The sequence below is a fragment of the Sapajus apella genome, unplaced genomic scaffold (genome assembly GCF_009761245.1).
Source record: "Sapajus apella isolate SASKATOON/1434 unplaced genomic scaffold, GSC_monkey_1.0 scaffold49, whole genome shotgun sequence".
Taxonomy (NCBI): Eukaryota; Metazoa; Chordata; class Mammalia; order Primates; family Cebidae; genus Sapajus; species Sapajus apella.
This window is the reverse complement of record NW_022436989.1, coordinates 530,617-540,656: the sequence shown is the minus strand read 5'-3', so window position 1 is coordinate 540,656 and position 10,040 is coordinate 530,617.

The following is a 10,040-nucleotide window of genomic DNA, read 5'->3' as shown; positions in this document are numbered from 1 at the left end:
TTTTATGACAAGGATCCTAATGAACATAATTTTTAAAATACTTCTCTATAGAGCTTGTGTTATATATATTTATTAGAAAACTTTTTTTTTTTTTACATTTCAAGGTTATCCCAAATTGATAATATATATGTTCTTTATTTGTTTAGAATTATTTACTTAAACATTATCAAATTATTGTATTCCACCAGATGTATTATTATATATAAGTAAGGAAAACATCTCCTTCAAGACATAGTCATATACACATGCTCAGAACAGGGTTGTAGGATCAATGCCTTAATGGAGGCTACTCAGGATGCCTCATTTTCTTTCTTTACCCATCATTCCTGCCATAAAATAATATAATGTAGCACTGTATAATATATATGTTCTGGTTTTATGCTAAGACAGCTGATTAATTCTAGAGAACACAGTACAGTATGTTTGTTTCTATTACAATGTTTTGAATTCCAACTTAATCAGAAACCTCACTAACACTAATTATTACATTCATCTTCCTCTGATTCCTGTCAGCTTAAATTCCATGTGTCTTCTCTTGCCCAACTTGAAGCATGTCAGGATAAAAAGTGTACTGAGAAGAAACTACACACTCTTGTACTTGCATGCCTTTGAGGGAGAAGCACTGTTTCAAAGACAGTTTCCTTCTCCTGTAGGCACTATCGGTTATATTATTTTTATTAATCTCATACTCTGTACAATATTCCTTTCATGACAAGCATAATAATTCCCCTTTTTCTTGGTCTACTTCATTGCAATTAGTGAAATATTAAGGAAATAATTGTTATTTATTATATTGAATTCTTAGGATATAACACATATAGGCATGTAGTTTGCACAGAGTTGGTGTGAAAGAGTGCTTATGGAAATAACATTCTGGAGAAACCATTTGAATATACAATGAATATATGAATTTTGGAAGGTATTTTTTAATTCTATATTCTTATTTGCAGCATGTCTTCTTAACTTCAAAATGTTCTCAACTAGGATTTGGAAAAAGTTAGCCCACCACTGAAATGCTTAACAGCTTCATTAAAAAACTTTCATACATTACAACTCAGAGGATTATATATTAGGTTTGTCTTTACTAAAACAAAGAAAAAAATGTGTGAATACATACCCTTTCCTGAGACCTTTTGCCATCTATGATTTTTCTCTGTCCTGAATATCCAATGACAAAAACATAGATGGACCTATGCATTGATTCAGATTTCTAGTCAAGAGTGAAAAAGAGAAGAATGAGATATAGACAAGTGAGTTTCTCTCAACAAAGAATAACAGTATGTCAAAAGGGGAGTATTTGCTGAGATTTGTTTATTTTTATAATACAAAGGGGCAGGCCTTTAACACGGCACAGTTTTATCCTTTGAGCTGAGCACCCAAGAGGCTTCATGAAGTTCTAAGTTTAGCTTCTAATGACTTTTAGTTTACAAATTACTTTTATTTTGAAGAGAAGACAAACACAGGTTAAAATATTGTTTATAGGAAGAAAGCATGAAAGCTCATGCAGTTTCCAAGATACACTCTTGTTTTCTTTACTGGGTGCTTGGGCAAATGAATAATACAAAAAGATGGAAAACTGAAGCCACAATTTTACAAACATATCTATGCCATCTCAATAAAACTTAAAGCGTATCATGTCTCCCCAGTGCTAAAGAGAGATATAGAGATACACTTTTGGAGTAAGATACATTTCAGTTCAAATCTTAATTTGTAAATAATAGTTGCTTGATCTTGCACAAGACATTATATTTTGTATACTTTAGTTTTTTCATCTATAAAAATATAAATACTACTTATCTCCTTTAGTTGCTATAAAAACACTATAATATTTATATAAAAACCTAGTATTGTGCATAGACCCAGAGGTTATCCTGAAGCCTCTGGGCATCTAATGAATTAATGGCTGAGATAATCAAATATTTGCAAACAAGAATGAAAATCAACAGAGAGTCTTTTTGGAAATGAGATTTTTCACTGTACATTAGATAAAGATTATGTGTGTGGGTGATTGCAGATAGATAGATAGATAGATAGTTAGTTTTAAATCATACCACGAGCTACACTGTTACTCCACAGGGCTATATAACTTAGTTCAAAGACTACAGCTAAACCAACCAATATTATTTAAAAACATTTGAAACATATGACCATTTAGCTGAATCCAAAGATGTATTTATTCTTCTTTATTGAAACCGATATTTTATTAAACACATAGGTTTTGGTTTAATGTATTTAGGTAAATATAGGAGCAGTCTACAATGACAAACATTCAAATAACCTTACTGTATGCTATACATGTATATAGATATATTATGTATACAGACACACACACATATATATGATGCAAGGTATACATTGTGTGTTATATACATATACAATTTGTGTATTGTGTATAAGTGTACATTTGTATTTACAAATACATTTATACTTTTTTTTGTAATATGGGAAAGACCTCTATATTATCAATTGAAAGGAAAGAAAAGAATGGAGATTCATTTACATTGATGTTTAGTGATAATGTATGTTTCAAATTTCATACAATGTGGATAACTTAACAGCTTTCGTAAAATTCTTCTGTAACATAAGTATTAAGTATTAGACTCTTGCAGAAGATCCATGAGCTACCGAGAACACTATAGATTTAGAAATCTGGAAAGGAGCAAAACAGGGATGATCTGTTAATAATTATCATGTGTGGTGCATTATGAAGTGGCTTTTAATGCATCCTCTTAGGTAATACCTAAAACAGCTTTGAGACAATTAATTTTCCTTTTAGAGAGAAAGAAACAACACTTAGAGAAGTTAAGAAGCATGTAAGAAGTATGTAAGAATGGAGGAACCCTGAATATGCTCTGTGTTTGCATGTTCTATTTGTACATGTTAAACCTTTTAAAAACACCCATGTAATAGTAGCTTATATTCAAGAAGACAAAATATATTTGTGTCTCTGCCAAACAAAATTTGATTTACCTTAACTCATGCCTATGAAGTGATGGGGTGAATGGTAAGCTTCATGTTAACAATTTGATATCCAAGCAAAACTCCAGTTTTTACGCATTTCTATCCAATATGTGTGTGTGTGTGTTTGTATGTGTGTATAATGGGAAAGGTCAGAGGGGGGTTGAAATAGACAATATTTTGTGGGTCTGTTGATAGGGCATCACAATTTAAAACTGTTTATGATTCAGGAATACCTGGAGTAGCCATGATCTGTCCACAGGCACTGCAGTAAGGATGTTGGAATAACACACATCTACTATATAAAATTTATACCGTAATAATAGACAAATTCAGTAAAGTTATGGTATACAAAATCAACTAACAAATACCAGTATTTTATACATAAATAATGACCTAGTTGTCAAAAAATATTAAGAAAACCCCATTTATTATAACATTAAAAAACCTTAGCAAAAAATTAAAGGAGTAGAAGATCTGTACACTGAAAACTATAAAAGATTGATTAAAGAAACTAAAGAAGACACAAGTAAATGGCAAGATATCCATCTTAGAAAAGGTTCATGGATCAGAATAATATCAAAATTCTCATAAGAAAATCAATATACAGATTAAAATTAATCCTATTAATAACTCAATGTCATTCTTGATAGGAAAAGATAAAATAATCTTATAATCTGTGTAGAACCACAGAGGACCTGGATAGTTCAAACAATTTTGAGACAAAACATAAAAAAATAAAACAACTAAGAGGTACATACTTTTGATTAAAAATTATATTACAAAGCTATAGTAATTAAAACATATGGCATAAAAACAGACACATACACCAGTGGAACAGAGGAGGGATCCCAGAGATAAATGCAAGCATATATGGTCAACTAATCTTTGAAAAAAGAAGAGCACGCAACAGAGGAAAGGATAATCTCTTCAATAAATGGTTCTGGGCCCATATATTTATCACAGCACTGTTAACAAGAGAAAAGACATGGAATTGACCCAGGTATCCATCAACAGTGGTTTGGGGAAAGAAAATTTGATATGACTACACCATGGAATACTATGTAGCCCCCCCCCACACACACAAAACACAAGAAATCATGTCCTTCACAGCAACATAGATATAGCTGAAAACAATAACCCCAAGCAAACTAACACAGAAACAGAGAACAAAATATCATATATTCTCAGTTACGACAGGGGAAGAGTGAAGGGTTGATAAACCTATTGGATACCATACTCACTGTCTTGGTGACAGATTCATTCATACTCCAAACCTCAGCATCATGCAATATACCTTAGTAACAAACCTGTACATATACCTCCTGTTTCTAAAACAGAAGTGAAAAAAATATTAAATAAATAAAAACAGTACTGGGACAAGTGGATTTGCACATGTAAAAGAATAAACTAAACCCTTACACCATACATAAGTCAACTCAAAATGGTTAAAAGTCCTAGATGTAAGACTTAAACTATATAATCACAAGAAAATACTATAGGGAAAAAGTTCCTGGACTTTGGCCTTGGCAATGATTTTTTTTTGGATATCACACCCAAGGTGTTAACATCCAAAATTTATACGGAACCCATGAAATTCAATAGCAGGAAAACAAATAAACCAGTTATAAAGTGGGCAAAGTACTTGCAGAGACACGGAAAAGTATAAAACATAGATTAAAGAAACTGAAGAAGACACAAATAAATGGAAAGATATTTATCTTGGATAAGAAAAGATTCATGGATCAGAAAAAATAATGTCAAAATGCCCCTAACACTCCCAGCTTTTCAGTTAATTTGGATATTAACCCCTTATCAAATATATGGCTTACATTTGTTTCCCCAGTCCATAGGCTGTTAGTTCATTTTGTTGATTGTTTTCTGTGCTGTGCAAAACTTTTTAGTTTGATATGTCCCATTTATTAATTTTTGCTTTTTGGCCTAAGCTGTGGGTGTGATATCTGAAAAAAATCATTGCCAAGCTTTTCCATGCTTTTTAACTGTTTCAAAGAAGACATAAAAATGACCAACAAGTATATGAAAAGGTGCTAAACATCATTAATAATCAAGGAAATGCAAATCAAAACTATTATGAGGTGTTATTTCACACCTGATGGGATGGCTACTATTAAAATGTCAAAAGATAGTAAATGCTGGCGGTGATGTGCACAGAAGGGAATGCTTGCACATTGTCAGTAGGAATATAAATTGCTGCAACCATTATGGAAAACAGTAGGGAGGTTTTTTTAATATATATATACTTTTAAGTTCTGGGGTACATGTGCAGATCATGTAGGATTGTTACATAGGTATATACTTGCCATGGTGGTTTGGAGCATTTATCCCCCCATCACCTACATTAGGTATTTCTCCTAATGTTATCCCTCCCCGATCCCCTCACCCTCTGCTTTCCCTCCCTTAGCCCTCCTATCCCCCAACAGGCCCCAGTGTGTGGTATTTTCCTCTCTGTGTCCTTGTGTTCTCATTGTTCAACACCCACTTACGAGTGAGAACATGCGGTGTTTGGTTTTCTGCCCTTGTGTCAGTTTGCTGAGAATGATGGTTTCTTTTTTTTTTTTTTTCCATTTATTTATTTTATTGCATTTTAGGTTTTTGGGTACATGTGAAGAACATGCAAGATTGTTGCATAGGTACACACGTGGCAGTGTGATTTGCTGCCTTCCTCCCCATCACCTACGTCTGGCATCTCTCCCCTTGCTATCTCTCCCCAGCTCCCCACCCCCCACCGTTCCTCCCCTATTTCCCCCCAACTGACCCCAGTGTGTAGTGCTCCCCTCCCCGTGTCCATGTGTTCTCATTGTTCAACACCCGCCTATGAGTGAGAACATGCGGTGTTTGATCTTCTGCTCTTCTGTCAGTTTGCTGAGAATGATGGTTTCCAGGTTCATCCATGTCCCTACAAAGGACACAAACTCATCGTTTTTGATGGCTGCATAATATTCCGTGGTGTATATGTGCCACATCTTCCCCGTCCAGTCTATCATCGATGGGCATTTGGGTTGGTTCCAGGTCTTTGCTATTGTAAACAGTGCTGCAATGAACATTCGTGTGCATGTGTCCTTATAGTAGAACAATTTATAATCCTTTGGATATATACCCAGTAATGGGATTGCTGGGTCAAATGGAATTTCTATTTCTAGGTCCTTGAGGAATCGCCACACTGTCTTCCACAATGGTTCAACTAATTTACACTCGCACCAACAGTGTAAAAGTGTTCCTATTTCTCCACATCCTCTCTAGCATCCGTTGTCTCTAGATTTTTTTAATGATCGCCATTCTAACTGGTGTGAGATGGTATCTCAATGTTGTTTTGATTTGCATTTCTCTGATGACCAGTGATAATGAATATTTTTTCATATGTTTGTTGGCCTCATGTATGTCTTCTTTTGTAAAGTATCTGTTCATATCCTTTGCCCACTTTTGAATGGGCTTGTTAGTTTTTTTCTTGTAAATCTGTTTTAGTTCTTTGTAAATTCTGGGTATCAGCCCTTTGTCAGATGGGTAAACTGCAAAATTTTTTTCCCATTCTGTTGGTTCCCGATTCACTCTAATGACTGTTTCTTTTGCTGTGCAGAAGCTGTGGAGTTTGATTAGGCCCCATTTGTCTATTTTGGCTTTTGTTGTCAATGCTTTTGTTATTTTGGTCATGAAGTCCTTGCCTACGCCTATGTCCTGAATGGTTTTGCCTAGATTTTCTTCTAGGGTTTTTATGGTGTTAGGTCTTATGTTTAAGCCTTTAATCCATCTGGAGTTAATTTTAGTGTAAGGTGTCAGGAAGGGGTCCAGTTTCAGCTTTCTGCACATGGCTAGCCCAACCATAATTTCAACCATGTTGCTCAATTTTGTTAGAACAAAAAAGGACTAAAACTATTTCTTTTCAATTTATCTTGAATTTTATAATTTGATGAGTGAATTACCTTGTTTCTTCTATAACTCTCTTTACAGTAAAACAAGATATGAAGCATGGAAAGGGGAAATTGGACATTAACTGAATTTATTCTTATGAGGATACCAACAACTGGAGTTGGTGGTGGTCTCCTCTTTGTGATATTTTTATCAGCCTATTTGGTGATGGTCCTTGGAAACACCCTTATTATTACCCTGATTCTTGTGGATTACAGGCTGCACTCACCCATGTATTTCTTACTCAGCAGTCTTTCAGTGAAATGTTAACCATAACCTGTGCTGTTTCTACAATGCTAGCGTGCTTCTTGCCAGGAAGAAAAACCATCTCATTTGGTATATGCTTTGCCAAATTGTATTTCTATTTTCTTTCTGGATGCACTGAGTTTATTCTTTTAGCTGTCATGTCCTATAACCGCTATGTGGCCATTTGCAGTCCTCTTCAGTACCCTGCAATTATGACCAGCTCACTAAGTGCCCGCCTCATCATCCTTTCCTGGTTGGGTGACTTTCTCCTCATCCTCCCATCTACCATCCTTAAGGCAGGACTGCCATACTGTGGTCCCAATGTGACTGATCACTTTTTCTGTGACAGCGCCCCTCTCCTCCACCTGGCCTGTGCTGACATTCATGCCATTGAGCTGTTGGACTTCCTCAGCTCCCTGGTCCTGTTCATCAGCTCCCTCTCACTCACAGTGGTCTCCTATGTTTACATCATCTCCACCATTCTGAAGATACCCTCAGGCCAAGGTCAACGCAAAGCCTTTGCCACCTGTGCCTCTCACTTCATGGTGGTCTCCATGGGCTACGGGATCTCCATCTTTGCCTATGTTTACCTGCACAGAAGAGCAGCCTGCACCTCAACAAGATCCTCTTTATCCTGTCCAGCATCATCACCCCCCTCCTGAATCCCTTCATCTTCATTCTGCGGAATGAAGCCATGACAGATGCATTGAAAGACGCCTGGCCAAAGGACAGAGCTTGCTCAAGAGTATGAAGCTTAAATGACAGAACGTTTGAGAATCATCCCCAAACTTGAGTAATCTCTGCCTTGCAGAGAATGAATTAGGGAACTGAAACTATGAATGCGGAAGAGTGGCTATGTTAAGTCCTATTATTTACACTCATAACACAAACTGTATTTACGAGTTATTTTTAATATGTCTAAATAAATATTAAACATTGTAGTTGGCAGTGGTGACAGTGATACAGTACTGCATTCACTCGTTTACCAATGTGCTGGTGGCAGATCTGTCTTTAGGATGGTCAAAGCAATAGTCAGTATTACAGATGGCCTCTATTGTGTATATTACTTTGTTGAATTTATATGTTGCAAATTCAGGAAAAAGAAAAAAACCTTTCAACTCTGTGATTCTACATGAAGTATGCGCAAACACATTAGAATATAATTAGTGTGAAATAAATTTTAAGAAACATCTGGATTTAAAGAATTTTAGATCAACAGATACCTCTTGGTGTGTTTGCTAATTAATAAAAATCAGTTTCTTACAAATAAAGTTTGTAAGAAAATGTTCATTTTAAGTGCTAGATAACGGAGAAAATTTATCACCTAAAATATGCCATCACTATAAGGTAAGCAAAATCTTAACGTGGCAGCCATTCTGCCTTTGCCATGGCCCTGTCCTATTTAGTTCTCAATGGCTTTATTTTTGTACTTTTGCAGAAGAAACTTAAGCAAGCTAGAACTGGAAGGTACTTTAATTTTTCATATATATTTGTTTTTCCTTAATGAAGGCTCATTTACTTGAAATGTAAAAACTTTCACTGAATACAAATAGAAAAAGTGATGTAAAAAATATAATTAGTCAATAACTTCTGAGGTATTTAAACCTCAACCATTTGCTGATGTTTAAACTGAATTAAACTTAAGAGTTTAATTAAACGAGAGTTTCTGCACAGCAAAAGAAACAATCATTAGAGTGAAGCCCCATCTCTACTAAAAATAAAAAATTAGCCGGGTGTGGTGGCGCATGCCTGTAATCACAGCTACTCAGGAGGCTGAGGCAGGAGGATCGCTTGAACCTGGGAGGCAGAGGTTGCAGTGAGCTGAGATTACGCCATTGCATTACAACCTGGGCAACAAGAGTGAAACTCCATCTCAAAATAATAACAATAATGTTGTTCTTAGATGTAGTCTTGCCCAGAGTAAACTAAATGGCTTTTTGACTTCTCGAGAACTAAAGTTGTCAGAGTAAGCTTTAGTTTAGTTGCCAGAGTAAATTAAATGACCTTTTGACTTCTCAATAACCTGAGGTCAGGAGTTCGAGACCAGCCTGGCCAATATGGTGAAACCCCGTCTCTACTAAAAATACAAAATCAGCCGGACCGGTGGTGGATGTCTGTGATCCCAGCTATTTGGGAAGCTGAGGCAGAAGAATTGCTTGAACCCAGGAGGCGAAGGTTGCAGTGAGCTGAGACTGTGCCATTGCACTCCAGCCTGGGTGACAGCGACACTCTGTCTCAAAAAAAAAAAAAAAACCAGAAGAAAAATTCAGGGTGAAGTTGCTTGAATGAAGACAAATGAGATACTTTTAAAAGCCAGAAGCAGGAAGGAAATGTTGACTCAGCAGCTGCTACATTTGAGGGCTGTGCTTTTTTTGGGGGTGGGGTGGGGTGGGGCGGGGGGCATTGTGAATTTGCTAACCCAATAGTCCCATAGCTAGTTTTTTTCTTTCTCTCTAAACATGGAATTTGACACTTCTTGTCTTAGAGTTTGAAACTTCTGTTTCATCTGAGTTCCTTCCTCAGGAAAGGACACCCAGGCCTCCAAATCACCTCAGATCATCTCAACCAGATAATGAGATGCCAGTCTAGTCCCTTATTCAACATGATTGCTTCCTTACATCTCCATAGTTCCTATTTTCCCACACAGTGTTACATTTCTTCCCTGCTGCTACATAAACCCTTAATTTTAGTCAGACAGAGAGATGGATTTGAAGCTAAGCTCCTATTTCCTCTGCTGCAGCACCTGATGAAAAGCTTCTTGTTTGGCAATGATTGTTGTATCAGTGATTGGCTTTCTGTGTGGTGAGCAGCAGGACCTAGACCGAACTCCTGGTTTGGTAACAAATTGGGCTGATTTGGGAGCTATGGAGCTAGGTGATTGTGAATCCCCAAAGCTGAAGCAAAGGGTTTGG